The 18648-nt window shown below is 41.2% G+C and overlaps 1 protein-coding gene across 1 annotated transcript in view; it reads right to left on the bottom strand.

Annotated features, from left to right (window-relative positions):
- Nucleotides 1–18648, bottom strand: part of LOC126198727 (zwei Ig domain protein zig-8-like) — a 1001384-nt gene that overhangs the window by 323455 nt on the left and 659281 nt on the right. The gene's annotated exons all lie outside the window — the stretch shown is intronic.

The following is an 18648-nucleotide window of genomic DNA, read 5'->3' as shown; positions in this document are numbered from 1 at the left end:
GAGCGGTTCTAGGCGCTTCAGTCTGGAACTGCGTGACCGCTACGGTCGCAGGATCGAATCCTGCCTCGGGCATGGATGTGTGATGTCCTTAGGTTAGTTACGTTTAAGTAGTTCTAAGTTCTAGGGGACTGATGACCACAGATGGTAAGTCCCATAGTGCTCAGAGCCATTTTGAACCTACACAGTACGTAACAGGTTACTAGGAGTCAATTACACGATTAGAGTCTGATAAATTACTCTCCGTGTCAATTTACATCACGGCTTATTTTCTAATGAGATCAGGACTGTTTACAGAAACACCGCTCAAGAAACTACTCCATCCTGTTTGCATATGTGTGATTTGTATACAGAGACGCAAAATCGAGGCCAAGTACCGACATTATCATATTTTGTGAAAACATTGCTATGAAGCTACGACCATCAAACGTTAGGCAATTGGCTAAGAGCTAATTGTAAGAAATTTGAAAGTTGTAACAATTCTTGGGATCAAGATAGCAGTTTTCGTGAGATTTCTTAGTAGGCATATTTCAAGCATAAACTTCGGCAACCACCATGCTGGCCACGCGACCGATTCATTTCAGTATGAACATTGTATGTAGCTTTTTGTTGTTGTGTTGATGGTTTTTAACCTGAAGACGTTTCATGCAGCTGCCCACTTACTGTGCGAGCCTTTTCGTCTCCGAATATCTGTTGCAACCTACATCCATTTGAACATGCTTACAGTATTCATATCTTGGCCTTTTCATCTCTTGGCCTCCTCCCACAGTGTTTTTCCTTCACACTTCCCTCAAATACTAAATCGACGATTGCTTGATGTCGCAGAATGCATCCAGTCAACCGATCCCTTCTTATAGTAACGTTGTGCCACAAATTTCTTTAATCTGCAACTCTTTTCAGTACCTCCTCATTAGTTACTCAATCCACTCATCTACACTTCATCATTCCTCGGTAACACCACATTTCAAAAAATTCTATTCTCTTCTTATCTGAACAATTTATCATCTGTCTATCAGTTCCATACAAGGCTACTCACCAAATAACCTCCAGGAAAGACTACCAATGCCTGAATTTACTCACATCAAAAACAAGTTTTGCATCACCCCGGTTCCCAGAACCCCTAAAGATAGACGTTGACTGTGGATAGTGTATCACAGACACACTCCCTTTGACTGTTCAGAGATGTTACTAAGCCCACCCAAAGATGTAAACAACCACGTATGAGCAGCGCCTTTTAGATGCAGGGCGTCCGGCAGCCGATCAGTTCCAGTCTCTCCACTAGGAAGAAGGTACAGGGCTCGTGTTGTCTGTTGTTCAACCAAGCCTAGACGGTCAATACCGCGGTTCGGTCGCGTCTGCATTGTTACTTTGTGCCAGGAAGGGCTCTCAACAAAGGAAGTGTCAAGGCGTCTCGGAGTGAACGAAAGCGATGTTTTTCGGACATGGAGGAGATACAGAGAGACAGAAACTCTTGATGACATGCCTCGCTCAGTCCGCCCAAGGGCTACTACTGCAGTGGATAACCGCTGCCTACGGATTATGGCTCGGAGGAACTCTGACAGCAAAGCCACCATGTTGAATAATGCTTTCCGTGCAGCCACAGGGCGTCGTGTTACGACTCAAACTGTGCGCAATTGGCTGCATTATGCGCAACATCACTCCCGACGTCCATGGTGAGGTCCATATTTGCAACCACGACACCATGTGGCGCGGTACAGACGGGCCCTACTACATGCCGAATGGACTGCCCAGGATTGGCATCATGTTCTCTTCACCGATGAGTATCGCATATGCCTGCAACCAGATAATCGTCGGAGACGTGTTTGGAGGCCACCCGATCAGGCTGAACGTCATAGACACACTGTCCAGCGAATGTAGCAAGGTGGAGGTTCCCTGTCGTCTTCGTGTTGCATTATCTGGGGCCGACGTACGCCTCTGGTGGTCATGGAAGGGGCCGTAACGGTTTTACGATACGTGAATGCCATCCTCCGATTGTGCAACCATAAAGGCAGCATATTGGCGAGGCATTCGTCTTCATGGACGACAATTCGCCCCTCCCCTTCATGCACATCTTGTGAATGACTTCTTTCAGGATAACGTCATCGCTCGACTAGAATAGCCAGCATGTTCTCCAGACATTAACCCTGTCGAACATGCCTCGGATAGAATGGAAAAAGCTGTTTATAGACGACGTGACCCACCAACCACTCTGAGGGATCTACGCCGAATTGCCGTTCAGGAGAGGGACAGTCTGAACCAACAGTGCTTTGGTGAACTTGTGCTACGACGAATACAGGGATGCATCACTTTAAAAGGGCAGCGTACTGGGTATTAAAGGTACCGGTGTGTACACCAATCAGGACCACCGTCTCTGCAGGTCTTACTGTATTGTGGTACAACATGCAATGTGTGGTTTTCATGGGCAAAAAAAAGGGTGGAAATGACGTTTATGTTGATCTCTATTATAGTTTTCTGTACACGTTTCGGAACTCTCGGAACAGAGGTGATGCAAAACTTTTTGGGTAGTGTGTTTATTCCACGTTAACGAATGTCTCTTCTTAAGAAACTTTTTCTTTGCCGCTGGCAGTCCATATCTTATATCCTCTCTACCACAGTCAACAACATTTGTTTAACTGCCGAAGTAACAGAACTCATCTACTTCTTTTAGTGTCTCATTTTCTAATCGAATTCCTCTAGCATCATCTGATTTAATTCGACTACATTCCTTTATCCTTGAATGCTTTTGTTGAGGTTAATCTTAAATCTTACTTTTAAGACACTGTCAATTACTAGAAATGAAATTTTCCGTTACTGACGATAGAGAATGTAGTTCATTTTCATTTTCGTGAAATTCTGCTGCTCTGAAATTTAGTGACGCATCTACAGAGGCAGAATTTATTCTGCTTCTGTCAGAGCGACATAATCGGGTTACGGACTTTCCCTCGAAGATGAAAGGACCAATCTGAATTTGGTGCTGCAACTGGTGCAGCGTCTCAGATACGGTGGCATCACCTACTGCGCTAAATAAAATGGGGAGTGCTTCGTAAAGGCCTCCTGGTTTTATTAAGTACAGGAACTCAGATAACCCTGAAGGTGGACGTTTCTTTTAAATTATTAAAATAACGGATAATGCGCTATCGTTCCTGTTTTCTCATTCATTAATAAAATATACGAAAGGCCTTGCTATGGGAAAGTCTCTTGCGGGGAACATTGGGCGATATGTTTCTTACATTCAAGGAATGTAAATTTTGCACCCTCCAGCCTGAAATTTAAATTATAATTCTATATTATCAAATACACTAATAAAAAAGGATATTTTGCAACGGAAGTAAAACAGAGGTGCGCAATATGCCAGAAAACTAAAAGTAGAATTTACAATAGATTTTGAAGAAAATAATTATCTGAAACTCACTGATGTAAAAGTAATGAAGACAGTACACATACATTATCACATACTTTCGCAATTCACAGAGAGCCCACATTTGCAGATGAGATTATAAATTCGCATTCACTAGAATGAGAAAAAGTAAGAAAAAACTTTCGACATGGAAGCTGATTGCGGTTGCTAATGACTGTAAGACTGAAGTCGTCGAACACATGAACAAAAAACTACAAATGAATGCCAAATCCCAGATTGAGATACATACAGGCACAATTAAACCTACATGCTTAGGTAATGCTTCTGATTAGAGTGTAAGGTTGTTCTATATGAGTAAGAGTAAATAGTGTTAAAAAAAGAAAACAATAGGTGATTGTGAAGGAAAACTCACCGTATCAGTCTTGTATGAGGTTACTTGTATTGAGTGCGGTATACTTTAAATTGCTTAACTGGTTGCAGTTACATCACCAATGCAATAAATCGGCATTTTGTGTGAATTAAGCTAGTAATAATCATCCACTACATATCAGTAAAAGACATAGAGAAATTTACAAATTTTGCACACTGCCCGTAAGAGTTTTGTAAATAATGCACCCGAAGAAATTTTGGATGAAATATAGAGTTCAGAGAGAGAAGGAGAGAGAGATCTTTACGATTTATTTGCTGACTTCTTATTACTTCAATAAGGTTTTAACAAAGACATTTTGTACTTTCGTTTCTTATAACCCATTCCATCGCGGCTTTGTTATTTTCAGTAATTATCTATAAGTCAAAATACAAACGTGCTGTTATTGCTTACTTTATATATCTGTAACACGATAGGCGAATGTGTTACCATATGTGCTAAGGCACAAAATTCCGTTACTGTCTATTCAAGACAAACTATGTTTGATAAACGATTGAAGAGTCGGAGAGATATAGTCATAAGCCACAGTTTCGTCGAAATTGAGATATTCACACTATGACATTCATAACGATGCCCTCCTCATTTTGGACTGAAGAAGTTTCGTCTTTCTCCAACAGGTATCAGGTGACGACTTAGTGTCATTTTCAGAAGATACATAGTCACAAGCCACATCAAAATAGCTGAATGCTCACGTACATCTGAAGGTGCTGCGCATATTGCAGACGCATATGGCAGTGACAGTATTGTAAATGAGGATTATGATCCTTTTGACAGTTATGGTGATGAGTCTTGGTGTCCATCAAGCAACAGTACTAGCTCAGAAGATGTTTCGGTAAGCATACAAGAATATTTCTTATTGGTGGACTTTGTTCAGTGGCTTGTGACTTTGTTTCTCATAACATTGCTCTCACAGTTGATCGTCGCATTTTTTGTTAAAGAGACACCTTTAGAGCCTAATTTTAATGACCGCTGATTCTAATAGTAATATAGTTTTCACGGCTTCAAACTTGTAAGAATATTTTTACACTACTGGCCATTAAAATTGCTACACCATGAAGATGACGTGCTACAGACGCTAAATTTAACAGATAGGAAGAAGATGCTGTGGTATGTAAATGATTAGCTTTCCAGAGCATTCACACAAGGTTGGCGCCGGTGGCGACACCTACAACGTGCTGACATAAGTAAAGTTTCCAACGATTTCTCATACACAAACAGCAGTTACCGGCGTTGCCTGGTGAAACGTTGTTGTGATGCCTCGTTAAGGAGGAGAAATGCGTACCATCACGTTTCCGACTTTGATAAAGGTCGGATTGTAGCTTATCGCAGTTGCGGTTTATCGTATAGCGACATTGCTGCTCGCGTTGGTCGAGATCCAATGACTGTTAGCAGAATATGGAATCATTGGGTTCAGGAGGGTAATACGGAACGCCGTGCTGGATCCCAGCGGCCTCGTATCACTAGCAGTCGAGATGACAGGCATCTGTGCAGCCACGTCTCGATCCCTGAGTCAACAGACGGGGACGTTTGCAAGACAACAACCATCTGCACCAACAGTTCGACGACGTTTGCAGCAGCATGGACTATCAGCTCGGAGAGCATGGCTGCGGTTACCCTTGACGCTGCATCACAGACAGGAGTGCCTGCGATGGTCTACTCAACGACGAATCTTGGTGCCCCAATGGCAAAACATTTTTTCTGATGAATCCAGATTCTGTTTACAGCATCATGATGGTCGCATCGCGGTGAATGCACATTGGAAGCGTGTATTCGTCATCGCCATACTGGCGTATCACCCTTCGTGATGGTATGGGGTACCATTGGTTACACGTCTCGGTCACCTCTTGTTCGCATTGACGGCACTTTGAACAGTGGACGTTACATTTAAGATGTGTTACGACCCGTGGCTCTACCCTTCATTCGATCCCTGCGAAACCCTACATTACAACAGGATAATGCACGACCGCATGTTGCAGGCCGTGTAGGGGCCTTTCCGCATACAGAAAATATTCGACTGTTGCCCTGGCCAGCACATTCTCCAGATCTCTCACCAATTGGAAACGTCTGGTCAATGGTGGCCGAGCAACTGGCTCGTCACAATACGCCAGTCACTACTCTTGATGAACTGTGGTACTGTGTTGAAGCTGCATGGGCAGCTGTACCTGTACACGCCATCCAAGCTCTGTTTGACTCAATGCCCAAGCGTATCAAGGCCGTTATTACGGCCAGAGGTGGTTGTTCTGGCTACTGATTTCTCAGGATCTATGCACCCAAATTGCGTGAAAATGTAATCACATGTCAGTTCTAGTATAATATATTTCTCCAATGAATACCCGTTTATCATCTGCATTTCTTCTTGGTGTAGCAATTTTAATGGCCAGTAGTGTATTATCAGTGCCACTTCAGCGACATCTAATGATTTTTGTGGCTTGTGGCTACATCTCGCGGAAGTTCAAAATGGTTCAAATGGCTCTGAGCACTATGGGACTCAACTGCTGAGGTCATTAGTCCCCTAGAACTTAGAACTAGTTAAACCTAACTAACCTAAGGACATCACAAACATCCATGCCCGATGCAGGATTCGAACCTGCGACCGTAGCGGTCTTGCGGTTCCAGACTGCAGCGCCTTTAACCGCACGGCCACTTCGGCCGGCTTCGCGGAAGTTCTCCGACTATTTTTCTACTCATATTACAGCTTGAAATAAGTAGAGCAAATGAAGTATCACCCTAGAAACCAAGCTTTTCAAGGAAAAAAGAACGTCGACGTAAGGCGGGTCAGCAGTATGTGTCTTCTATAACTAGCGAAACTGTTGAGGCAGCATCTTTGAGGAAACCCTGTAGTTGTTCAAATAAGTGCTATAGGAAACTAATCGGAGAAGAAGAAAATATTTTCCAGTCGTTTTGGGACATAGAAAACTTTAACGCCCAGCAAACTTACATAATGTGTTGTACGGAAATTATACCAAAAAGACGAAGTTTCGTTTCACTCTTTTTAAATACGAATAGACCAACTGTCACAAATTTACTTTATCTTGTTCTGCTTCACATTTCTTTCTTTCACAGCAATCCAAAAAATACTAAAAAGCAAATTTCATCTGTGACATTGAATGGAAGCCATGATATGCAAGCAAGCTTTCCTCAGGGTTCATGGTTTACAGAACCACACAACAAGCGTGAGGAATTTGCAACAGCAAATGAAGTTGTGTAGTGCAGTTCCAAAAGAAGGTCGAAAAGGTTTGTGTATTAAATGTTACTATAAGGTGTCCATATTACCCAAATAAAATAATGTTGACGTACAATAATAACACGAAGTAGTTAATGAACTAATGTGTTCTTTTCTTTCAGGCAAACATGGCAATCATCCACATAAATTTCAAGACGAACTCATACAAGGTGCCAGAGACTTTCTCAATACTATACCAAAATATAACAGTCACTATAAAAGGTATCCGAACGCCAAAAAAATATATTTTGGATGTGATATGACAACTGCATCTTCATTTCGGGACAAATACTCCGAATACTGGAGAGAAAAGCGTGTCCCTGCCGTCTCACAAAGCAAATTCACGGCAATTTTTGTGTCCGAATTTAACATGGGCATCAAACTACCTAAAAGCGAGACATGTGCAACATGTGATGCCTTTCTAACAGCAACGAACAGCCTCAAATTATGTACAGAAGAAATTACGCAAAGGAAATAGCAACATGAGTGCATCTAAGGAAGAATGACAGCGGGCAAAATATGATCGTGTCTTTAACTTCTCTGGCTAAAGAGGATGTGAAAGAGAACCACGTAATAGCAGTGGACTTACCCACGCCAAAACTAACAGCTGGCCCAGCATTCTACAAGACAAAAATATGGACGTATAACTACGGTATCCACGATTGTTGGTCAGATAAGGGATACATGTTTCTGTGGAGTGAGAAGGACGGAGGAAGGGGTTCAAATTAAGTTGAGAGCTGTTTATGAAAATGATGGGAGATAATTAACACTCATGCCTAAAATCTCCACATTATCACAGATATTTGTAAGGGCCAGGCATGGAACAGGTCTCTTATTGCCCTGGAAGGGACTGTCGCTGCTACCAGAAGATATCAATCTGTGCAGCATTATTTTCCCGTGTTAGGTCAGACTAGACTTCCTTGCGATCGTGTTTTTAGTCGCACTGAAATTTATGCGAGAAACAGACGACCAATAGTATACAAGCCAGATGAATGGTCAGAAGTAGTCAAATCTGCTACTCCATAAAATTTCATTGTGACGAAAATGCACAGACTAGTCTTCAGAAGCTTAGGCGATCTGAAGTCATTAATATCGATACCCACTCTTTTCAGATGTGGAGATCCCATTCGTTTTTGTGAAGCGACTCAATTTAAGTTTGAGTATAAAGATTCCTTCACGGTACTCAGATATAGAACCTTCATGTCAGTGGATCTACGTAGCAAGAGGAAAGGAAGACCTACTGAGCCAGATCCATTTCAGATGCCAATAAAATATAGAAAGCCACTTCAAATTAACCAGAAAAAGATAATATACTGTCTCTTATGGCAAACGTACCTGCAGCATACCAAACCTTTTTCCGGTCATGTGCTGGAAATAATGTGAACGGTGATGACGTAGAAGGACTTGACTGATTTCACATTTACAGTGTAAAATGAAGTATTAGACTGACTTATCTGTTATGTATGTGTGTATGTGAAAATGAAAAAATTGTTGGAAATTACTATTTGTTATATAATTTTCAAAATAATACCTTGAAAACGTACTTTGTGTTCTAAATTATTTTCAGGGAGACACAGTCATAAGCCATTTTCGACGACATCATAATTAAGGTGACTCTAAAATTAATGGTGCATAACAGAAAGAAGATCATGTATTTTACACAAGGTTTGCATTGTATTAAAGTTTAATTAAAAGCAAAAAGGAAGTGTCTATTTAGTCTTCAACATTTTTATACTTCCATGAAACTTTAAAGTCACTGTATCTCAAAACTAAATGTGGCTTATGACGATATCTCTCCGACCCCTTCATTTGTAAAACAGACAAGCTACGGACACAAAGTGTCGTCGTTAATCTTCTTGAATGGGCCAATTAACGGTTGTCCATGCTGGACGAGCTTCATTTCGCTGCCTCTTAACACTTCCGAACACTCTCTGCCCAATTAATGCTGTCGTACCTTACGCTATATTTAGTACTTAACTACCATCGCGAAAGGTAACGCCAGTATGTTCGCAGGCATGATCTAAGGACGGAATACGTGCGCACGTCACCGATAGAAGCGTTACATCGCTGCCTTGCGGGTTTCGACGTCTGAAAATGGCTGTCCTTTATTACTATGGCAACGGCAGAATGGATGCACTCATTAGATGAAGATATAATGTTGACTAACAGTAACGACCTAGATGCTCATTTACGGCGTCTATCTTTGCATCAGAGCTGTCTGACATAAAAGACCACTACTGACGAAACCTTTCTCGAAACTACTGATAAATGCTTCAGCTTTTAAATCACCAAACACCGATTAGACGAGATTCGTAGCCACTTATTTTTTTTAAGCAAATCCTTTAACCATGACGTTGTCCGCCTCCTTATATAATGTGAATAGTACAGGCTTACCATTGTCCGACTCATACGGGACGAGACGTTCTTGATAAGTGTACCTACCTAGGTCTTACTGTGGGCTTTCTACTTAAAATAAAATGAAATGGAGTGATGGTGGCCCTCTACTACCTACCCTCCGACTCAGAGTCGAAATATTAAAAGATTTGGCTGATTTCGTTGTCTAGGGGCTGGAATATGTAATTACCGATTTACAAGCCAAATACTGCTGAGTCTACCGTATACAATATGAATAATCACATGATAGAATGATACAATGGTCGAAGGTTCCTATCACTCGGCTATTGCGAATTAAAATAGAAATTTATCAAAGATTGCAATTAAATAAAATCTGCAGGTACTATTTTAACGAGAGTAAATTATGAATACGATAGTAGAAGTACTTTTGACAATGCAGTATATTCCTGCCAAACAATTACTGGTGTCAATGGTCCATCAATTAAATAAAATATAAGTTGAATAACAGGGAAACAACAGATTCCTACTTCACGTAATTAGTTATGAACAACAACATAGCTCGCGAGATATTCACTTCCAAACGCGTACTACGTCTTCACTGCAGAATCCACGGACATCTCACAAGTACACAAGTCGGCACTCCGAAATATTTCTGTCTCCCGCGATCACGTGCAAACTGCTCCACTGCAAGTCTTTCCTGTGACTGCCCGTCGCCTCCTTAGTAACGAGCACTGTGATTGGCGATAGTGCTCGTGTCATGTCTCCAAGCCAACGCACACTCACAAAGATTTTGAAACACTTTCGAAGTACTGGATTTACGTTTAAAACTTGAAATTAAATAAATATTCGTATGGCTAGACCATAATCAAGTTTTAACACACATTAATAATTATATAAGTACATTAAATAGAAATATATCAAAGGAATAGCATGCAAAAGTAGGCCAGTAGCCTAACGTCTCTGTACTTTCTTAAGGGGCTCCGGAAAGGCTCAAAATCATGAAAAGTTCAATTTTTACTTTTTTGCGTTTTCTGAATCTGCAGACTATTACCTTTTAATAGATATATAATTTATTCAATTCCGAAGACTACAACTATTTTTAAATTTTTTTAAATGTATTCTACATGGGCGTGACCCACTGTGGCGCTGTTAAACTGCTGTCAAATGGTGTTATTATTAACGTCCGTGTTCATCAGGTACATTTTAGTGATGTGAGATAAAGTATGTGTTGTGGATAACCTGTGATGGTTCAATATATATCGCTGGTGTGATTGTCGATTGTTTCATGTTTATTTACTCTGTCGTTATCTCGAAAATATTCGTAATTAATTCTGTTTCTTGAGTCTCTGTTTTGTTGAAGTATAATAATGAGTAAAAGTAAAGTTATTAGAAATCCTCTGAAGGCTTTTAACAAAAGGAGAAATGTTGGAAAGCCAAAGGTATGTGTTATTACTGTAAACAATAAAGACGATGAAAATCCCCAACATAGCTTGTGTCCCAAAGAAGAAGACAGTTGGTGTAAATATAACAAAGGATTGCTAACTGGTGAAGTGTACACTCATAAGCATAGTCTGCCTCATGCAATAATGGAGGTGATAAAATCAATTTTCAGAGACTTAGCAGCACCTGAACTGTTGAAAAAGTGTATTCACGGAAAAACTCAAAACCCCAATGAAAGTGTAAATAGTGTTATATGGTCGAGAATCCCCAAGACTGTATTTGTTGGAATAGAAACACTTCACTTTGGTGTACATGATGCTGTTGCGACTTTCAATGATGGCAACATTGTAAGGTGCAAGGTATTTAGAAATATGGGAATGAAGATAGGTTCTAACATGGTACGAGCGATGCTTGCTTTAGACAAGGAACACCTTCGGGCTGCAGACAGGGCTGTAAAGAGTCTAGAAATACAAGCAAGAGTAAACAAGAGGAGGAAGAAGAGGAAGCTGGAGGAGGAGTTTGCAGAGGATGAAGATAATCCATCCTATGGACCTGGAATGCACTAAAAAGTTAATCCAATCTTTGTCGCTCGATTCCCAAAACTTTCATTTTCTCATACTAATTACATGTTTTCTAAGGATCTTCCAAACATATTTGTTTCAAACTTTCAGTAAATGTTACACAGTACCTTCTGCATAAATTAACACAGCCTTTTTCCAAAAAACTGTATATTTTTGAATATATAAATAAAAAATTGCAAAAAAATGTTGTGAATTTTCATTACAATTGAACAAAAATCATCTTTAATAACTGAACTAAAATTTTGTAAAATCCCTGTGTTAAGTTGTAGCCCATATTCCAATAAATAATCTGTAAAAAGTTCAACTTCCTACCTCAAATACTTTGTGAGGAAAGATGTAATTTATAAGCGTTATTTTAACATTGCAACTATAGGGCGTTCCGGAGACCCTTAAACATAGTAAATAATTGACCAATTTCTTCATGAATATAAACAAATATAAATATAAACAAATATAAACAAAGACAAATATGAACAAAGACATAGATGAATAAATACATTTATAAGCATGCTGCTACAATTTCTTTTTTTTTTTTTTTCGTGGAACTGTACAGTACTTATGGCCTGACGCGATTGATAGTAATTGGCAGCTTTGACCGCCAATAAATCATGTACTATTCTAGTTACATGCCTGTAATTCATACCAATGTAGGTTTACACTAATAACTTTCTGAAGATACGGCGGTCGACAATATCGGATGAAACCTTTAGATTTTGGAAATTCGTTTCTGGGTGTTACTTGTATAATTTATAGCCAGATACTAAACTTTAATAAAGATACTGAAACTCTGATTACACCATCAGATTCGTCGTGCGAATAATGGTAACGTACATGTTTCTTTTTGAGGTATCATCCTTCATCTGTCTACTATTAATTTCTGAACGAACTGTGAAATGTCTGCTATTATGGTTTCACAAAGTCCGCCATCTTTGGCAGTCCCGGCATAGATATCTCCTTCATAGACACAAAGCACCGTCCTCGTCAAAACGTCATCATGGAATTCCCAGCCACGCGATCGGGCTAGCCCCTCTTGCTTCGGCCAGCGTCCGGCACCACGTGGTCGGCCTGCCGAGCGGCCCGCGCATTCCGAGCGGCCCGTGCGATTATTCCGACTCCGAACTTAAAATATTTTCAGGGGGCCACAATTTGTCCACCACCTCACATCACCTATAATGAAACTCTCGTCTTGACGAAAAAATCTTATTTCTTCCTTACGCATATCCGCTTTTCGACATTGTCAAAGTAACAAAACACTGATGATGCAAAGCACCGTGTCCAGTATACTCTCAGTAAGCATAAGCGTAATAATAAGCATAAAACTGATATAGTGCCGTGTTTCCATAGGGCGGTACATGTTTCAAGCAGCTGATCATCTGGTATCCGACGTGGTATCCGAACGTGCCCATCGACTTCGTGTAACAAGCAACGTGGTTCTTCCCACCATGCTGCACGTTTCAACGGAAAAACGTGCGCTGAACGTTTTGCTCCGAAACACTTGTACCTGTACCAGCTCTGTCCTCTGTTGTCAGATATGCCACAGATCGCCGCCTACCCTGTTTCACAGAGCGGTTCAGCCTCCACGCTCACCGTTCTGCGAAGGGGAGTGGAAGTGTAACGCCTCGTCGTCCACTCGTGGTTCCACAGTCCTTCACAAACATCCCACTGGCGCTCACGACAGTAACACGACCAGCTGCGCCGGTTCCGAAATGTTCGTTCCCAGGCGCCGTGCCATAACAATCTGCTCTTCGTCAAAGCCGTTTCTGTCATTGATATGCCGCGTATGTGGAGAGTATCGACACTATTATGATTCTCCATTAGTCTCTGTACTGCATATGTTGTTTCTGTTGTGCTCTTCAGTCCTTAGACTGGTTTGATGCAGCTCTCCATGCTACTCAACCCTGTGCAAGCTTCTTCATCTCCCAGTAACTACTGCAACCCACATCCTTCTGAGTCTGCTTGGTGTATTCATCTCTTGGTCTCCCTCAACGATTTTTATCCTCCACGCTGCCCTCCAATACTAAATTGGTGATCCCTTGATGCCTCAGAACATGTCCTACCAACCGATCCCTTCTTCTAGTCAAGTTGTGCCACAACCTCCTTTTCTCCCCAATTCTATTCAACACCTCCTCATTAGTTATGTGATCTACCCACCTAAGCTTCAGCATTCTTCTGTAGCACCACATTGTCTAAACTATTTATCGTCCATGTTTCACTTCCATACATGGCTACACTCCATACAAATACTTTCAGAAACGACTTCCTGACATTTAAATCTATACTCGATGTTAACAAATTTCTCTTCTTCAGAAACGCTTTCCTTGCCATTCCCAGTCTTCATTTTATATCCTCTCTACTTCGACCATCATCATTTATTTTGTTCCACAAATAGGAAAACTCCTTTACTACTTTAAGCGTCTCATTTCCTAATATAATTCCCTCAGCATAACCAGACCTAATTCGACTACATTCCATTATCCTCGTTTTGCTTTTGTTGATGTTCATCTTATATCCTCCTTTCAAGACACTATCCATTCCGTCCAACTGCTCTTCCAAGTCCTTTGCTGTCTCTGACAGAATTACAATGTCATCGGCGAACCTCAAAGTTTCTATTTCTTCTCCATGGATTGTAATACCTATTCCGAATTTTTCTTTTGTTTCCTTCACTGCTTGCTCAATATACAGATTGAATAACATCGGGGAGAGGCTACAACAGTGTCTCTCTCCCTTCCCAACCACTGCTTCCCTTTCATGCCCCTCAACTCATATAACTGCCATTTGGTTTCTATACAAATTGTAAATAGCCTTTCGCTTCCTATATTTTACCCCTCCCACCTTAAGAGTTTGAAAGAGAATATTCCAGTCAACATTGTCAAAAGTTTTCTCTAAGTCTACAAATGCTAGAAACGTAGGTTTGTCTTTCCTTAATCTAGCTTCTAAGATAAGCCGTAGGGTCAGTATTGCCTCACGTGTTCCAATATTTCTACGGGATACAAACTGATCTTCCCCAAGGTCGGCTTCTACTAGTTTTTCCATTCGTCTGTACAGAATCCGCGTTAGTATTTTGCAGCCGTGACTTATTAAACTGATAGTACGGTAATTTTCACATGTCAACACCTGCTTTCTTTGGGATTGGAATTATTATATTCTTCTTGAAGTCTGAGGGTATTTCGCCTGTCTCATACATCTTGCTCACCAGATGGTAGAGTTTTGTCAGGACTGGCTCTCCCAAAGCCGTCAGTAGTTCTAATGGAATGTTGTCTACTCCCGGGGTCTTGTTTCGACTCACGTCTTTCAGTGCTCTGTCAAAATCTTCACGCAGTATCATATCTCCCATTTCATCTTCATCTGCAACCTCTTCCATTTCCATAATATTGTCCTCAAGTACATCGCCCTTGTATAGACCCTCTATATACTCATTCCACCGGTCTGCTTTCCCTTCTTTGCTTAGAACTGGGTTCCCACCTGAACTCTTGATATTCATACAAGTGGTTCTCTTTTCACCAAAGGTCTCTTTAATTTTCCTGTAGGCAGTATTTATCTTACCCCTAGTGAGATAAGCCTCTACATCCTTAGATTTATCCTCTATCCATCCCTGCTTAGCCATTTTGCACTTCCTTTCGATCTCATTTTTGAGACGTTTGTATTCCTTTTTGCCTGCTTCATATACTGCATTTCCATATTTTCTCCTTTCATCAATTAAATTAAATATTTCTTCTACTACCCAAGGATTGCTACTAGCCCTCTTCTTTTTACCTACTTGATCCTCTGCCGCCTTCACTACTTCATCCCTCAAAGCTACCCATTCTCCTTCTACTGTATTTCCTTCTCCCATTCCTGCCATTTGTTCCCTTACGCTCTCCCTGAAACTCTGTACAACCTCTGGTTTAGTGATTTTATCCAAGTCCCATCTCCATATATTCCCACCTTTTTGCAGTTTCTTCAGTTTTAATCTACAGTTCAGAACCAATAGATTGTGGTCAGAGTCCACATCTGCCCCTGGAAATGTCTTACAATTTAAAACCTGGTTCCTAAATCTCTGTCTTACCATTATATAAACTATCTGAAATCTATCAGTATCTCCAGGCTTCTTCCATGTATACAAGCTTCTTTTTTGATTCTTGAACCAAGTGTTAGCTATGATTAAGTTGTGCTCTGTGCAAAATTCTACCAGGCGGCTTCCTCTATCGTTTCTTACCCCCAATCCATATTCACCTACTACGTTTCCTTCTCTCCCTTTTCCTACTACCGAATTCCAGTCACCCATGACTATTAAAATTTCGTCTCCCTTCACTATCTGAATAATTTCTTTTATTTCATCATACATTTCTTCAATTTCTTCGTCATCTGCAGAGCTAGTTGGCATATAACCCTGTACTACTGTAGTAGGCGTGGTCTTCGTGTCTATCTTGGCCACAATAATGCGTTCACTATGCTGTCTGTAGTAGCTTAGTACTGCATATATACTCTCATAATTACGTCACGTGACCGTAACAGCACCAGGCGGTAGTCCATCCCTCTGTGGGAGCCGTCCATAACGTTTTGGCACGCCAATGTGCAAGTATAATTATACGCCCTAGGAGTATAATGAGCGGAAGAGATTGGCGCCATTCTCGGTTAATTTGGGATTACAGTATGTGTTCGGAACACAATGATACTTTAATCCGTATTGAAGACCTGAAACCGAGCAAAGGAAATCTCTTAAGTTGCAATTTTTAATCATTATTTTATTTATTTAAGTGAACTGCCAAATTGCGAAACATGCTCTGGTTATAGTGACAGCGACTGTGAGGTAAGGAGAAACCAGTTGCTTCTACTGGAAACCAGCCGTCCACAGATCTTTTGTTTTTACACTGTTCGTGATAACTTAGTACGTCACAGTTCTTGTGTGTGAAATCTTAGGGGACTTAACTGCTAAGGTCATCAGTCCCTAAGCTTACACACTACTTAACCTAAATTATCCTAAGGATGCCCGAGGGAGGACTCGAACATCCGCCGGGACCAGCCATACCGTCCATGACTGCAGTACTACGTCACAATTTTTATTCTTTCTTAGTAATTAAAAGTTATTTATTTCTTGATTTGTGAACGCTGAGAAGTCAGAATAGAAATATGGACTACCGTGCTTTATGAACACATGCATACATAAGTTTTCTATGTGGCCAACTGCAGTTTAATCTATGCATAGTTAAAAGATTTTTAAAAAAAATGTTCTGGGAAGATCTCGTAATCCGTACGTGCATTCCCTCACGTATTTGTGCTAATTATTACGCACATTTATGAACCTTTGTGAGATCTAAGCGCTCGAGAACGCTCTGTAGCAGCCAGGATACGTCTCCATCTGACAATTATGAGTCAGCAAGGAGCATTAACGATAACATCGTAAGAGGCAATGTTGTGCAACCTTAGTAGGGACAAGATCCGACTATTCGGGATTAGGACCTTACAATATGAGGAAGTGTTCCGAGACAAACTTCCGTCACACTGCACGCAAACGTGACGTCAGATCCGCCTGGCAACAGCGATCTGAACGCCCATTGGCTGAGAGTTATCTATATGCGTAGCAGACCAGTAGAGTGTCCCTACTGGCTGAGGGAAAAAGATGGGGTCTCTCTTGTGCGTCGGAAGACGGTGCGAAGTTGGGTAGCCGGCTGGGGTGGCCGAGCGGTTCTAGGCGCTACAGTCCGGAACCGCGCGACCGCTACGGTCGCAGGTTCGAATCCTGCCTCGGTCATGGATGTGTGTGATGTCCTTAGGTTAGTTAGGTTTAATTAGTTCTAAGTTCTAGGGGACTGATGACCTCAGCATAGTCTCATAGTGCTCAGAGCCATTTGAATTTGAAGTTGGGTAGCAAGGCGCCACTCAAAACGCACGGTCGAGTAACCGGAGGCGGCTCCAAAAGGACGGTCGCTAGTAGGCAGTGGCAATATAAAAGTGATAAACAAGATATAAAGTTAAAGCGAACGGTATAAGTTATCAGTGAACGCCACGTGTCGTGGGCAGTATCTATAACGAGTACTGAAAGTAATAACGGCGTTTTTAAGTATTGAGTGTAAGGGCGCAGCTACCTGCCGTAGTGGAAAGTCTGTGACCTGTGTTTTAAAGTCTTCTTCATTAAAAGTATTATATTACAAAACGTTGTTAACCTTAACAACTGGCATCCCGACACACCCCATTTCAGCAGGAGCACAAACCTACATTGAACCTGGCGCTTAAGCATTACTACTGCGACGACGGACAACCGAAGCAGCAAGACACCAGGTTAGTAATAAAAGGAATCAGAGAATGAAGGCAGAGTCGCTTCATTCTCGATACAACGCCACACATAAGAAGGAGGGCACTGTAATCTTCCAAAGTTGTAGAGTCCGCTTATAGCTGCTGATCCCCGTTTACAGTGGAATCAAGGTACAATTGATTTCATGACAACAAATCGCATTTTCAGGCTAAATCTACAACATGCATACGAATTAGATGCCGTTAAGAGAAAAAGCTAATGGAGCGTACTGTGAAGGAGGTAGAAAAGGGCTCACTGGCCCTGATTGCTTTAAGCCATTAAACTAATACGAGCTCCCAAAGTTCTTTTAAGACACGTATTACGGCATTATAAATGAAACGGGTGGTGAAAGATCCATGAGTAATCTTGGATAACTACGGGTCATGACTAAGGTACATTCTAAAAAAAATGGTTCAAATGGCTCTGAGCACTATGGGACTCAACTGCTGAGGTCATTAGTCCCCTAGAACGTAGAACTAGTTAAACCTAACTAACCTAAGGACATCACAAACATCCATGCCCGAGGCAGGATTCGAACCTGCGACCGTAGCGGGTACATTCTAATTTGTACCCGACAAATAGAGCACATGAGCGAAAGAACAGGAAATTCTGGTATCAGAATCCCGCAAATATAGTACGGTAGCAACTTACAGTCATGAACCCCAGATAGTGCTTCGAAAAACAGCTCTCTCGCCTACGATGGGGAAATGATGACATCGTGTACAGACGCAATCGCTACTAAGTCATAGAGGAAACTTACATGGGCAATGGGCCATACTTAGTGCACGATTGCTAACACATGCCGGTTGAGTGCATAAGGATTGCATAACGCCGTAGTACCCTATCTTTAGAAGACTGAGAGTCGTTTTGCAAATGAAATTGACAATTTAAGATACATTTTACAACAGCATGTGTTGCTTATCGTTCGTAGCATTAATAATACTTAACACAGTGAACAAATTCTGGGCAGTGTGCTTATACAGGGTGATTCAAAAA

The sequence above is a fragment of the Schistocerca nitens genome, chromosome 8 (genome assembly GCF_023898315.1).
Source record: "Schistocerca nitens isolate TAMUIC-IGC-003100 chromosome 8, iqSchNite1.1, whole genome shotgun sequence".
Taxonomy (NCBI): domain Eukaryota; kingdom Metazoa; phylum Arthropoda; class Insecta; order Orthoptera; family Acrididae; genus Schistocerca; species Schistocerca nitens.
This window is presented reverse-complemented; position numbering and strand designations above follow the sequence as displayed.